The sequence below is a fragment of the Syzygium oleosum genome, unplaced genomic scaffold (assembly GCF_021117445.2).
Source record: "Syzygium oleosum isolate NSW1041296 unplaced genomic scaffold, Sole_v2.1 Sole_v2.04, whole genome shotgun sequence".
NCBI lineage: Eukaryota > Viridiplantae > Streptophyta > Magnoliopsida > Myrtales > Myrtaceae > Syzygium > Syzygium oleosum.
In genome coordinates, this window is record NW_026607488.1 from 4,986,834 (window position 1) to 5,003,228 (window position 16,395).

Sequence of the window (16,395 nt, forward strand, 5' to 3'; positions counted from 1 at the left end):
CTTGCCACGGTATCAGCATCATTTTCACATCCTATGACGACCCGCCTTCAAGATGGGACCATAACTCGTCGCACTTTTAAAAGAAATCACACCTCGGCTCTTGTGGTTCAGTCCAGTATTCCTGAAGAACCCACTTGTTTTTCCAAGGCTGCAAAGGATGAGAAATGGCAGCTCGCAATGCAGTCCGAATACAAAGCACTAATGGAGAATGGCACATGGGATCTTGTTCCGCTTCCTGCTCATGCTCGACCCATCGGATGCAAATGGGTGTATAAAATTAAAATCCGCTCCGACAGAACTATTGAACGATGTAAAGCAAGATTGGTCACCAAGGGTTTTCATTAACAAGAGGGTATCGATTACACCGACACGTTTAGTCCAGTGGCCAAGCCCGTTACTATACGCACGGTCTTATCTTTGGCATATTCTCAACATTGGTCCATTCGACAATTGGATGTCTCTAATGCGTTCCTACACGGATTACTTGACGAGGAAGTTTATATGACTCAACCGCAAGGTTTCATTGATGCGAGTAAGCCCGACTATGTTCGTCGCCTTCGACGCTCGTTATATGGTCTTAAACAAGCGCTTCGCGCTTGGTACACCCGCTTGAGTTCCTATTTGTGCGACTTGGGATTTGTCATATCCAAGGCCGACACCACCTTGTTTGTCAAACACACGGCTGATTTCACCATTTACTTATTGGTGTATGTTGATGACATTATTTTAACCGGTTCCCTGAATGCTCCATTACATGATCTCATGCAATCCCTTCACTTGGAATTTGCTATCAAGGATTTAGGGGACATTCATTATTTTTTGGGGATTGAAGTGCTTCGTACCAACGATGGGTTACATCTTCACCAGGGTCAATTTGTGAGGAAAATACTAAAAAATGCTAATATGCAATCTGCCAAACCCGCTGCTACTCCTACCAATTCCGTGGAACCAGACACGGTTGCTTCTCATGAGCCACTTGCGGATCCATTTCAGTTTCGAAGCATTGTGGGAGCACTTCAATATCTCACTCTTACGCGGCCCGATATTGCATATGCGGTGAATTCAGCTTGTCAACATCTTCATGCCCCCACTATGGCCGATTGGCAGGCCGTGAAACGCCTTCTGCGTTACTTGGCTGGTACGGTCTCGCATGGTCTTCTTTTTACTCGAGCGGTAGCCACTAAGCTCCATGCATTTTCTGACGCCAGTTGGGCGGGCGACCGGACGGACCGTCGCTCCGTTGGTGGGTTATGTGTCTATCACGGACCCAATCTCATCTCTTGGTCATCTCGCAAGCAACGGACCGTGGCTCGTTCCAGCACCGAAGTAGAATACAAATGTCTTGCAGATACAACGGCGGAGTTAATGTAGCTTGAATATCTTCTTCGGGATCTTCATGTGCAACCACCCGAGCCACCAACTCTTTGGTGCGATAAGTTATCCGCCATCTACTTATCTGCAAATCCTGTGTTTCATGCTCGAACTAAACATGTGGAAATTGATTATCATTTCATTCGGGAACGCATTACTCGGAAGCAATTGGTAGTCCGCTACATTTCTACCGAAGAACAAAATGCTGATATCTTCACTAAAGGCTTGCCTACCCGCCGGTTTCTTCAATTGCGGTCCAAGCTAATGGTTCACCCTCACCATTAGCTTGCGGGGATGTTAAAGGAAGAAAATACTCAGCAAATATTTAGGGAATATTTGTTATTCTGTTACCTTTTGTATCTTATCTGTTAAGGGAAGAAAATATTTAGGGAATATTTGTTATGATATTATCTTAAGTATCTTATCTCTTAGAGTCCTTTATATACATTGTATTTGCAACACAATGATGTACAGAAAAAAGAGCAATAAAATTTTCTTCTCTAAAACGTAATTCTTCTTTTCAAGTAATACCATTCCACTAGAGGACATGGACTTAACAAGCATGATTTTAGGATAATATATGTAAATACATATTGATGCAATCTATATACATATTGATTTAGTACGTCTAGGCGATTGTGCCATTGCCCTTCTCATTATAAGCTAGCTAGCTAGCGTATAACTACTACCAACACTGGGAAGACTATCAAAGAAATTGGTTTTCCTTATTTCTATGTTTAACCCGTGAGAAGATGTTTATTATACCTCCTTTACACAGTGCTTAATAAATATAAATAAAACATTTATTTCTGATTCTACATATCACATCTCGGGAAAAGAACACCAAAAGTGCCAAAAGTTGTGTACGATGCTTACTTTAGTGCCAAAATTTTTTTCGGATCACCTAAATGCCAATTCCGGCTAAATTGATCACGTAGCATTTATAATAAAATATTTTAATATGACTTGACATTTTTTTTTTTAAAATTCAGTCCACATGGACATTCAAAACAACATGATATCCTGAAGTGATCGTTTTTTAACAACGACTGGTACTGAAGTGATAGCTTCAAACAAAATTTGGCACTTAAACGATCACTACTTACAACTTTTAGACGACGTTGTTTATGAGTTATTTGCTGACTAGGCATGCCGGCGAATCATGTAGGACAAAGAAATTAATAAAATATTGTCATGTCGGATTTCCGACAATCCAGATCGAAGTTAACACTTAAGTGATCGTTTTTTTCTCTGATTTGGTACTTAAGTGATTCGAAGAAAACTTTTGACACTAAAGTTAACGTCGTACACAACTTTTGACACTTCTAGTACCCTTCTCCCATCACATCACATCATGTATTGTTCTGTGCCACATTTTTAATGGAAGGTCTATCTAAGATTGGGTCCAACATGCGTTACCCAAGTTTGTACCTTTGATTGATTAACCAAAACCATTCTAAAAATGTCGTGTAGGAGGACCTTCCATGAAGTTAGATCGAAAATATGATCTAGATTAATTCCATTTTTTATTTTGTGTGTTAAGATGCGAAGAGCTGCATTGAGAAGGACTATTTCACATTTAAACTTTGAACTCTGGTGCTATCTTTATAATTGAATGTGTGGTCGTTTATTCTAAAAAGTTTTAGCCAGCAGAACAGTTCAGACATCTTGACACATGATACTGGAGCTCATCAATTTAAAAAACTACCATAATGAATCTAAGTTTCAGAGCTTTCGTACTTGAACTGCCTGCAGCCAATTCAGCAATCTCCGCTGGACATTTTTGTTGATAGGGTTTATCAATAAATAAGTAAATCAACAGCCGATTTCGCACGAAAATGCTCATAGAAGTATTTTGTGATCAGAGATGATATGAAAGCAGAAGATTACAACAGATGAAGAAAATGAATCAAGTGCTGTACCTCAATGACCAATAGTTGGATGAGTTGGCTCGTCTGTCTGCATAATGACACTGCCGTCCTCATAGTTATTGAATGAATCTTGCGACATACCTGCTTGAGTAAGGTATAAACTCAACAGTAATGGCCTGAAAATTCGTCCTATCTGGCAAGGCAGGATAAGGGGCATTGAGCTTAACCATGAGTTCCTGATAACATGACAACTTCAGGATCATGCAGAGGAATTCACTTGATTAATGGCCAGTCATTTGGGCCACTTATGGATACCAAATCACCCAGAGGGAGTTGGATGCCGATGTGTTAAGAAACTAGAAATGCGTCATTTACGGACAATCTTATCTGCAGCTCAACATTTTCATCCCTTCTTCATAACTTTTCCAAGTAGAGGACAATTTTTTTCGGGGTCACTATGACCTATTCGCTCTCATAACCTATCTCTTTCTCTTGGATTTTTCCAACTCTCCGGAGAACTGCCGCTAACTTGTCATCATCCTTTCCCATGCGAGTCGAATCGAGATTAGAGAGCAAGAATATAAGCTGCAAGCCTGCAATGGAATAGGGGTTTCCGAATACTGTCAAGACGTCCATTAAAACCGCCCAGTCCATTTGCCAAAAGATTAACGTTGCATAATGTAGGTACACAAATTAATGTTTCCTGTGAAGATAGAGACGATGCATAGAGATAACATTAACAAAGCGAATTACTAACCTTTATCAATGGAAATTGCATGATGTTAGATGTGTTCCACGACTTAAGAAAAATCCAATATCTATAAGTCAATTAGACAGCACAGGATACATAACTATTTTTTAGGATAGCTCTTGGAAAATGGTTAAAGGTGCTTTGGTTGTAGCACGGGGTACAATGTTAGGAACACTATACATGACTAAGAGCAGTAGAGAAACAGTAGCAGTTGCTGAGTCGGAAGCTGATCCCAAATTGTAGCACCACAAGCTTGGACACATGAGCAAAAAAGGTATGAAGGTATTAATATCAACTACCTGATCTGAAATCCATAGATATTGGTCTATGTGAGGATTGCATTCTGGACAAGTAGTCGGTTTTTCGTAGATTGGGAGAGAACCAACCGAAGAGAAGGATGCCGCAGTGTTATGGGTGTTGATGGAGATTCAAGTTGAGATTATTAGTGTAAAATTATACCTGAATCAAAGAAGAGCAAACATAATATTGAGCTCACATGTGAGGGGGACATTGTTGAGAGAGTTAGAAAAGCCTCATATCGGAGAATTAGTGTGGTATGGAATAGTTAATATATTTTAGTTGACCCATAACTCATTGATTAAAGCTTTGAGTGAAGCTAGGCCAACTGGATATATTAACGGACTCGGACTTGGATTTTCTCTTGGTGATCTCCCTGTTTTGTCGTGTGCTAACAGACAAGATAAACTCAAGTTAAACAACCGGTTAGGAATTTAGCAAGTTCCTCATGGTCTTGATCCCTTTTCAAATGGTATCGAGTCACTGCACGATGAAGCATGGGAAAGCTGATGGAGGGATCGTCAGATGATCCTTTCTTCTACATTTATCAGCAATCCACACCGAAATCAATCTATTAATTCTCAGAAAACTTTCTGAATCTTAATACGATCATGTCCTTGTGATCTCTTTATTTAGAAGTACTGCGTAGTTGTCAGTCTCTAGATCTTGAACTATGGTTGCAAGAAAGCGAGTACATACTTTAGTGGCCATATTTGAAATGGACTGTTTTGCTCGCAAAATCACACAAAAAGCAAACCCTAGATGGAAATTGCTAAGATAAACTGGCGTATCATATTTACCTCATATTTTTATGACTCTTTTACACTTGGTAATAGTGAATCACCGTAAAGTCGTAAAATATTATCACAATGTGTTAAGATGCTTATTTTTTACTTAATTATGACGACACGTTATAATACGGTACGGTACAACTGAAATACCCTATAAGTGTCCAACCCTAAAGTGGCAAAGTTTTGAATAGACCTTCAAAGAAAGTTAAAACCAAAATCAATTTACAATCCTTCATACTATTTCAAGGAAGAGTACATATTCCAAATACGTTTACTAAAAGTCTGAAGATTGATAAAATATTTTATATGATGATCATGTTAATAACGCTATAACACTATACTCACACGTCTTTGTGGATTTGAAACTCGATTACAATATACTATGTAGTAGATCATCTTTTAGGCTCATGTTATTCGAATCTTTATTCATATAGCCATTCCACAAGGTGCTCAAAATTGCATCAAGCATATTCTTAGGCGGCTAATAGCACTACACTATACGAAATATAGTCGAAAACACTTTGTTTTTACTTACACTCATCCTCGACTAAAGTGATCAAAGCAAAGGTGAGAAAGCAGACCTAATAACATAAAAAAAATACATTGGCATGGTGAATTTAGCCGTCCAAAGTGGAGGAGACACAAAGCATCCTTTGGTTCGTCCATTGCTATTCCGAGGCAATAATGGCGTTTCCCATCGAGAGAATGCTTTTCATGATGATCTTTATTTAGTCCACCCAACTTCTTAGTCCCATACCCCTTTGGGAAAGTGAGGGGGAGTCTTTAATCAATTCTGAAATTCCCGCTTTAAAATATTTTATCTATTTATTTGTGATTTTTTTAGGGCCACTAAATAGCTGAGAGCCTGGTAACCGGCCAAATAGTGCCTGATTCTATTCTTTTGTTTTCGGGAACAAAAAAAGGACAGAAATCCGTTTGATAAATTTTTTATTCCTGGGCACAAATTTGTTCTTAGAATTAGTTTTGGAATAGAATCAATAACAAAAAAAAAGTTGATTCTTGATTCTAGGAACAAAAATCAGAAATGGAAAAGAAATTTCTTTTTTCTTCTTCTTATTCTTTCTTGGCCTGTGGCCGATGGCCAGCAATCGGCCACAGGCCGAGGCCGGCAAGGGTGAGGGCTACCCTCGCCGGATCTGGCAAGGGTCGCCCTCGCTAGACCCTCGCCCAGGTCGCAAGCGGCGAGGGCTGGACCCTCGCGGCCTGGGCGAGGGTCGCCCTCGCCGAACCCTCGCCAGATCCGGTGAGGGTGGGGGAGGCCCTCGCCGGCCCTGGCCATGGGCCAAGGAAGGAGAAAAAGGAAAAAAAGAAAAGAAAAAAGGGAAAAAAAAGAAAGAAATATTAAAAAATTCAAAATATTATTATTAAAAAAAATTTTGTCTTGTTACTAAATGCATTTATGTTATTTTTCTATTTCAGAAATAGAAATTTTGGATAGTTACCAAACGCCTTCAAATCCTTAGAGATTATTTCTCAGAATGGAATAAAAAAAATTTATTTCAGAGCAGAAATTATTTTTGGAAACAAAATGGTTACCAAACGCACATTTATAGTACCCTTTTTGGGTCCACCTTGTTTGCCACATATAGCTCCCCCTTTCTTTTCAAAATGATTTTATCAATTTAATTTGTGCCTCCACATCGTGAACGGAAGTCATAGGCCTTATGACAATCTCGTCTGCTCAAAATTACAAGTTTTTCAGATGTTTTTTGCCCCTGCCTTTTTCTAATAATACAAGTTGCTTCTATCTTCTCGCTTAAACTTCAGTCCATTGCAGTCGAATGTTCCCTAGATTTCTTAATTTCAATCAACTACAAAAACCAATGGGATAAAAAGAGAGGCAGCAAACTATTATCTAATTATCGAATCCCTAGAAAGTCAATCTAATTTGTAAGCCAGTTCCGATTAAGAGATACAAAGTCTCAGTTTCTCGGGTTCGATTCTTGTTCGATGCTTGTACTCTTCTAGGGTTAGATCACGAGTTTTCCCTAGTAATTGTACCAGACGGACCACCCTTTGATTGGATGAAGAGCTAGATCGAGTCCGATGCCCAAATGCTAATTTAGAAAGTTACCCAGTCCCAAAAAAAAAAAAAAGTATGAAAGAAGACACGATTCGTCGACGAAGCATGATCGAGTATTCTTTTGACTATGTATTATCGTGCGAGTGGCCAGCAACTTGTTTATTCTAAACGAAGATTCTTAAAAATGAGGGAAGCGCTATCATTAAAGCCCAACTTCCATTATGAATATTACTCATAAACAACATTTAAATTCGCCCCATTGATCTCCAACCGGTCACGTCAGTGACGGAGACTGCTAAGAAATTGTCCAAAGAAATCACGACCCTCGTAATTGCTCCGGTCGCTTCATGCCTCGGTTGATTCCCACAGAATACAAAATCAAATGGTTCGGACATGGCGGACAAAATTAGGGTTTCCCACAACAAGGCGATACTTTCCTTAATTTAATTAGGTGTCCAATCCCATGATCAAGAATGTGGACTGATGATGGGAAATGCTGATATGCTGACGCACTCCTCATGTGTAACATTTGCCACTTGGGTAATTGGTCATTGGAACGTACATTTCGCAATTTGCTTAGTTTCAACGTGATGGAGATGGCGAAGAAATTCAAGAGACGTTTCCTAGAAGATCCAGGACAAATAAGCAACCGATTAATTTTGTTTTTATTTCCCTTTTTCTTAATTTCAAAAGGGTGCTTTCAAATCTCAAATCCTAGAAGAATACAAAATAGCTTGTGGTTTTTGGAGAATTGTCCAATCACTAGATGATGCTCTTAGTGACAAAGATCTTTTGATCATTTCCTCGTACTTCTTCCTTGTCGTTTGTTTGATTGAAACAAAAGAAAATTGGATAAAGCTGCCCTTTTATTTAGCTAGACTTTGGACAAACAAATAAACAATTTTCCTTTTCAATTCAAATTCTGGCATATGGAAAGATTAAAACTAGCAGAATGGACAAGAAACATGATTAGGGGACGTGAAAAGATATGATTCTTATCACATGCATGCAAAAACATGACTGAGAGATTACAGAAAATCACACACAAACTCACAAGCCAGAGAGGTATCTCTCCTTCGACTCCCAACTCGCCCTCCCACCGGTGTTGCTGGACGCTCGTCCACGTGATGTGATTCCGGCCACCCACTGCTTCTTTCCCCGTTGACGGTTTAGAGACGATCGGGGCCTGGTTTGCAACGTTCGCGATGGTCAGTTCTCGAAGGTCGCCTCGTGCGTTCCTCCCGGTCAAATTCTTATTTCCAAGACCAAACCCGTCTTTCAAATGATCAAAGCTTTTGGAAGATGCTTTGATAGAGTGCGAAACATAGTTTGGCCTAGCTATGAAGTTTATCGAAGCCATAGTAGAACAAACAGAGGGCGAAAGGAGTTGAGAGAGAGAGAGAGAGAGAGTTTATTGGACGGCTTATCTAAGAGAAGTGAGTGCTAAGACGTGCATATATTGTGTGTCGGCGTGCGAGGAGCCATACATATAAATATGCATTATTGATGTGGGAATCTTGATTGGTGGAATACCATTCCACTAGACGACGTGGAGTTGCGTTTTTACGGGCGGACACAATTTCTTCTCGTGGGTTAAACACAGAAATGAGGAAAGACATTTGCATTAGCTAGCTAGTTTACGATGACAAGGGCAATGGCACAAGCCTAGAGGTATTGAATGTAAAAGGTCATGACCTGAGAGAGAGAGAGAGAGAGAGAGAGAGAGAGAGAGAGAGAGAGAGAGAGAGAGAGAGAGAGAGAGAGAGAGAGAGAGATTGGCAGTGGAGATGGAGACACCCTTGAGGCAATGAAGGAGAAGGAGCGGGAGAGAGAGAGAGAGAGAGAGAGAGAGAGAGAGAGAGAGAGAGAGAGAGATTGGCAGTGGAGATGGAGACACCCTTGAGGCAATGAAGGAGAAGGAGCGGGAGAGAGAGAGAGAGAGAGAGAGAGAGAGAGAGAGAGAGAGAGAGAGAGAGATTGGCAGTGGAGATGGAGACACCCTTGAGGCAATGAAGGAGAAGGGTAGTGGACTAAGTGCTACGATCATGGAAGAGAAGGGCCAAAATTCAAGAATCAAATTGGACATTGAGCCAAAGTTTTGAATGATAACTGGGTTTGATCCAAGACACTTTAAGATAAAAATTTTATTTCCATAAGAGTTAATACAACGAAAAACTCTAAACTGATATACTTGTGACAAATTTACCCAAAACTAATTTTTTTACCATGAAAAACTCCAAATTGGTACACCCCTGACAATTTTACCCTCTGTTAATTTTTGTTAAATTTTACCGTCAAATTTCTGAGTTGGATGACACGTGATAGTCGTTGGGTGTACTGGTTTGGGGTTTTAGCCTCCATCTATCATAGGTGTACCATTTTATAGTTTTTCGTGATATTAATCCAATTTAACAGAGGATAAATTTGTCACAAATGTACCAATTTAGGATTTCTGGTGGTCAAAAAATTAGTTTAAGGTAAATCTGCCACGTATATACCAGTTTGAGATTTTTTATGGTAAAAAAAATTAATTTTGGATAAATTTGTCACAATTGTATCAATTTGGATTTTTTTTTTGTGATATCGTTGACACCTATTTTAATTTGCCCAAAATTAATTGCACAAAATTTAGGAGTTAATTTTCTTTAATTTCTAAAACAAAAAAATATTTCTATTTAAAGGCATTGCATATAGAAATTAGGCACATTTGTATTAATAGGGTCTATTTAGAACTTAAAAAAAATTCAAAACTTAAAAAAAAAATTCAAAATTTAAAAAAAAAAAATTCCGAGTTGGGCCGGGTCGGGGCTAGGCCGACCCGGCCCTTTTCTTTTTTCTTCTCTTTTCCCCGCGCGGGCCTAGCCCGCCTTTCTTTTTTCCCTTTTTCTTCCCCGTGCGAACCCGGCCCGGCCCAGCTCCCTTCTCCTCCTTCCTTCTCCCCCGCCGGCGATCGCTTTCTCTTCCCCTGTTCTACCCTGTTCCCGGCTGCAGAGTGACGAACGGCGGCGGACATCTCACCGTCGCTATCTGGTCAGAACAGAGCCGGGGGAGCACGCCAACGGGACTGGCATTAATGGCCAGTCCCGTCCTCCCCGATTTCCCGACCTCCCTTATCTCCTCATTCCTCTCTTCTCCCTGTTTCTCTGTCCATCTCAGAACCGGCCCCCCCTACTCTGCACCGGCCTAAGTGGCCACGAAAGTCACGGGCCAGAGTAGGCCGGTGCAGGCCGTCGTCAGCGTGCGTGAGCAAGTGAGACGCGTCGTCGTCGGCTATAAAAGCCGGACAGAGAGAGGGAGGCCGGTCGGTCCGTTTGAGCAAAAAAAAAACACAGAGAGAGAGAGAGAAACTAAGAGAGAAGGAGAGATTGAGTGCAAATTTTCTGGTTTTTTGGCTTACAGGTAGAAAAGCACTTCTGTAGGAGTTCCCCCTGACGAGCCAAAGCCGCCGTTGATCCACGAGCTGACGTTCCCGACCGGTCGGCCATTTGAGAGAGAAACAAAGAGAGAGAAAACAGAGAGACAATAGAGAGAAAAGAGAGAGAAGGAGGACGGGTTTGTGTGTTTTGCAGGTCCTATTAGCCTCGTTGTCGCCCACAGAGCAGCCGGGAATCCCCCAGACACCTCAGCCTTGGTGTTGCCCTGTTCGCCCCGGTTTTTATGTCCGATTTGGCCGGGACTCGCGCGGCCGTTTCGCGCAAATCCCGGCCCATACCGTCGTCCCCTAGGGTCTGTGTGTCACCGTCGAAGGTAAGGTAGGTCGCCGGAGTACGCCAGATCCCCGAGGTAGGTCGAAAACCGTTTGTTTTGGTCACGTACGCCAGGTGTTCGACGAAATGCCTCAACGAGGCCGGTTTTGATTCGATCGCCGGCCGGCGAGCAGGCGGTCGGACGGCGACGTAGGCGGGTGGCAAAGCTTGGTGGTGATCCCCAGAGGCTAAATTTTGATCGGCGCCGTTCTGGGTTGGCCGGTGGAAGGCCAATTTTGGCTCCGCCGGCATCCCCTCATGTTTGTGCACGCTGGGTTGGTGTTCAACGAAATGCCTCAACGAGGCCGGTTTTGATTCGATCGCCGGCCGGCGAGCAGGCGGTCGGACGGCGACGTAGGCGGGTGGCAAAGCTTGGTGGTGATCCTCAGAGGCTAAATTTTGATCGGCGCCGTTCTGGGTTGGCCGGTGGAAGGCCAATTTTGGCTCCGCCGGCATCCCCTCATATTTGTGCACGCTGGGTTGACCCGACTCGGATCAACCGACCCGACTCGGATCAACCGACCCGACTCGGATCAACCGACCCGACTCGGATCAACCGACCCGACCCGGGTTAATGCCTTGGGTCGGATTTGTTGACCAGGGTTGGTTCCGACCCGGATCAACTGACCCGACCCAGGTTAACGCCCTGGGTCGGATCCGTTGACCCGGATCGGTTTCGGCCGACCCGGATGAGCTGATCCGACCCGGGTCAACGCCCTGGGTCGGATCCGACCGACCCGGATCCGCAACCTGACCCGGTTTTATTTTATTTTATTTTATTTTATTTTATTTTAAAAAAATTAATTTAAAAAATTAAAAAAAATTAATTTTTTTTTCTTTTCTTCTTCCGTATTTTCCTTTTTTTTCTTTCTTTTTTAAATTATGTGATATATCTGATGTTTTAATTTATTGTGGTATTATTATGCAATGTTGTTATAATTATATAAATTGCCATGTTTAAATTAGATAAGCCTATAGGGTTATGCATTGGTATTTTGCATGTTGTTTTTATTACTGTTTTGTTATTATCATGCATGTTTTTAATTAAAATATAATTGCATGAACTGTTGTGTTTTGAATGTCATCTGACTTAGTTAGGGTTAGAACCTTAGGCTGCATATCTATTTTGACTGCTGATCGTTTATGATTATGCACTCGTTTGATCACCTCACATGTTCGGAGAAAGGTCCTAAAATCAATCCAAATTGCCTGACAAATATTTTCAAAAAATGAATAAGGTAAAAAGGTACCGAAAGGGCATTAGTTATCCAACTAGTGTAACCAAGTCCCCGAACTCTTTTAATCTCTGATTCGTAGGAATAGGGTGATTCTCCCATCACCTTATTTGGGTTTCTAATCGACCCACCCCAAATCGATTAGTGGCGACTCCTTGATGTAAACCACTTGCAGCTTAAAAACTTATACCTTAAGTCGCGATATGGTATGGGCTTGGGAGAGCTCGAGTTAAGTCTCGAACCTAGACTTAGCGCGTACAAGGCGAGACCCCCTTTTTTGCATGTCGATAAAAAAAAACGGAGGTTGGTCGCGACAGACTGGCGACTCCGCTGGGGAATTGATTTTTTTTAAAAGTGGACTTAGGCCAAAAAAAATTTTTTTTTACCTTGTTCAAAAATAATTTTTGGTTTGGCAGCGAGGACTCCAGATATGACCCTGACATTAAGGTATTATTTGTTCTTACAGGTTCGAATTGATTGTTTATGAATTGTTGTGCATGCTTTCCTGATTTAGCACTACACTGTTGCACACACAATCATGCCGCTGGACCTGGGCCGCGATAGGGCATTTTAGGATGGCGTTAAGAAAGATACGACCTCGAACGCGAGCCTGCAATGTAGAGGTTGCCTTTCTTTTCCTCGAAATTTCTTTCTAAAAAATCGTAAAGAAATATCTTTAGCCGCTATTCGCATGACTATAAGATATTCCTTTCGATTAGGCCGAGGTTAAAAGGACTTGACACCAACGCGAGACTGGGACGGTCAGGCGCCCTTTTAACTTCATTTTGTTGAACCAGTCTAGATAGAAATCGAACCTCACTGCTCATGTGCATGTAATTGTGATTGCCATGGTTCCCGGTAAAGTAAGTTTTCTATTTCTGCACTTTGCAATTTATTTATCTTTGTATATCCTGGTCAGTCCATGATTAGTCTAGGTTAGTTGTGGATTTAATACTGTGGCCGTTTTGGAAGAAATAGTTGCTAAAACTTTTTCTGAATATTTACTTCCAATTCATGCCCTTATTTTTATAAGTACATTACAAATCACTGTTCTCCCATGCGATTTCTTGTCGTTTTCAAAAAAGGAGAAAATTGTATATAAATAAAAAAAACTCACCTCGGTAACACTACCGGCGCTTCGGCCCGGTGGTACCCGGGAGTGAAGGTGGTCCAAGGCGACCGGGGTTCGAACCCCGGGGACGCCGTTGTAATGAATATATAAATAAAAACCTTTTTTGCTTCCCTTATTTTTTGCAAATAAAGAAAATACGTGATAGACAGATGCAATACTAGACTAAGTCATGGACTAATCATTTATGAGATTTTATACTCATTCGTTGCCATTTTTTTTAACAGGTAATTACGAATTATACCAACCCGCCAAGTAAAAATGGCTGAAAAAGATATGACAACTCGTGTGGCGGACATGGAGACCGAAATGAAGCAAGTCTTCGCCTTTCTTCGACAACTCTCGAAACAAGTGGAACATCTGTCAGTCCGCTTAGACCAACTCACCATGACTCCGCTTCGCTATCCAAGACCAGGGGTGATGATTCAAATGAAGCCCTCCAGTGTCAACCAAAAGGGTAAAGATGTCATAGTTGACAATGTCCACGAGTCCCCTGATCCTAAGGAATTGAGCACCCTATGCCCAAAGTTCATGCAACGTGAACAATACAAACCCGGTATCCCTCCATCACAAAAGCGAAAACAACCGGAGACAGTTCACTCCACTCTCAGGACCTCCGTCTCAGATGCTGGCAATACTTCGGAAGAAGGGATTGCTCTCCACTGAACCAAAGCAACCTAATCCTGAGAGCTTTTCAAACTACAATCCGTCTAAAAAGTGTGATTATCACATGGGCGAGGTGGGGCATTCAACTAATTGGTGCTATACTCTTAAGCACTGAATTCAAAACCTGCTGGACACCAAGACTTTCTCATTCCATACTGGTGAAGGGAATGAGTGCAAGCCCGCTTGAGTAGAACTCCTCTCATCCTTTTGCATGAATCCTTAGAAAAGGAGTCATTCTTGTATTTTGTCGTCATTTCTGCAGGAAGAAATGTCTTTTTGAACTCCCCTCCCCTGAGGTTGTAAATCCACTTATTGTAAATAAATAATGTTTTGAGGGCTTGAGGAAGTATCCCAAACCGGCCCGTTGATGATATCCAGCCATGTAAAGGAAAGTGTTCTGAGGCCCGGGCTTCCTTATGCTTTCTTGTTTCTAAGCTTTTGAAAATAAAACAAACGTTTTATCATTTTTCAAAAGGGCCAAAAAAAGAACGGTGGTGGAAAAGCGTGCATGCTCATAGCCCTATTTGTTTTTCTAACTCGCTCACTTCGTGTCTCAGAGCATACTCCTTTTTGATTTGTTATTACAAAGGGGACATTTGGAAATGACACAAACTGAAGAGCACATCAGCCCCTGGTAATGATCGCAGACCGACTAATCCAATAGGGACAGTCCGAGCAAAGATCAGCCAACCTTCAAAATGAAATGTGGGGCAAATCTCATTACTACTAGTGTGAGATATCAATTCCAGAGAGTCAGAGGGAGTGCTGAGCATTCCTTGACTCCATGATAAGCGAAACATCATTTCGTACAAAAGTCGAGGACAGATAAAAAAAAATTACCCTTTTTAAAGGATAAAGGTATGTCTTATTCCTTAACAAATTTTGGAAATGACATTCCATCCCTTTTCATTTGCAGAGGATGAACTGAGGAGCATGCTAGACTCTGATGTGCTAGCAAGCTGGATAGAGTGCAAATGTTGGAACTTCTCGAACGAAACATGACAAGATACTAAAAGGATGTATCTCGTTCCTTGTCCTAGCCCAAGTTTGTGCAAACAACTAATGTGTTTTTTTTTCTTCAAATGGAGGAAGCGTTTAGTTGGGAGAATAGACTAGGGGGCATGCAATCCCCTAGTCCATCAAAAAGGGTGTATTTCGTTCCTAAAAGTTCATCCACTTTAATATAGAAATAACACATCCTTTCATTTTATATAGGACAAATTTGAGTAAAGGTCCAATACAAGCAGCTGGAAAGGACTTTGTATATGACAAGATAAAGTCAATCCTAATCCTGGCAGTCATGGAAGTCTCGACGTTTTGCTGCAAAGATCCACATGCAAGCAATTGCACATGCCTTGTACAGTCAGGAAGCAGAGGATTCCTGAGAGTATCCTCAACATGCCAAAGATCAGGAGCACCAGAAGCACTCCTGATTTTTGTTGTAATTCTATGACTGTCCACCAGCCAGAATGGCTTGTACATGTCACGAAAAGAAGTACGGTCAATCTTCTGAGCACACCGCGCAACAGGAATTGTCAACATCCGAGAAAAGCTTAAAGAGTCATTAGCTTAATCTCAAATGAAGGGAGTCACGAAGGGTAATGTTGTATCGTTCCCAATTTCTATCCCCCAGAGAGCCATTCATTAACATGGTCTTTCTTATTACCTGGCAGGTTTGTCTCGCCGCCATTGGAGTACAGGTAAGTATATCTTTCCCTAAAAACTCTTCTCATAAGAGTAGAAACAAACAAAGAAAGAGAAAACATTTAAAGCAAATGGATGCTTATTTCTCCCCCAAGTGCATCGCATGTTTTTTGGAAAGGAATTTTGCATGGTAATTTTACCTGTTTAATTCACCAATCCACTGTGAAAATTTTGACAATTCGACGAATGGTGTTGAACTGCTCCGATGTATTGAACGAGATGTGTCAGGATGATGAGGGGCAATCCTTAGTCTATACACATTCTCACGTACCAAACCCTAGCAAGATGAGCGAAAAGATTCCATTTCTGCAAGGTAAAGGGATTTCTCGCATAAGGTACGGTAGCCAAAATGACGAGAGGCAGTTCATTTCTCTGCCCCATACACTACCGCTAATCCTTTGCTTAGCCATTTTGAGCCCTTACACTTGGAGGTTTCTTTCAAATTACCCCTGTCAAGAATCACCCCACATTGGGGCAACTGGAGGTAAGTCGATATCGCGAGGTAAGAAAAATGAATAGAAATTTTCTTGCTCTCACTTGCATCAATCTTTGAGTGTTATTATTGCAGATGAACTCTCACGATGATTTAAGTGCCCTAGGATGACGAAGAGCAGTTCTTCTTCTATCCCATACACTTATATCCCTTGCTAGCCCAATTGAGCCGGCAATTTCATTTCGTACGAGCCCAGTTGGTGATCATCCCTCACACTAGGGCAAGGCAAAAATCATCACAGTTTGAGCATCATGGTCCAAAGTACCAAATGAAGATGAAGACTCTAAGAGCCTAATA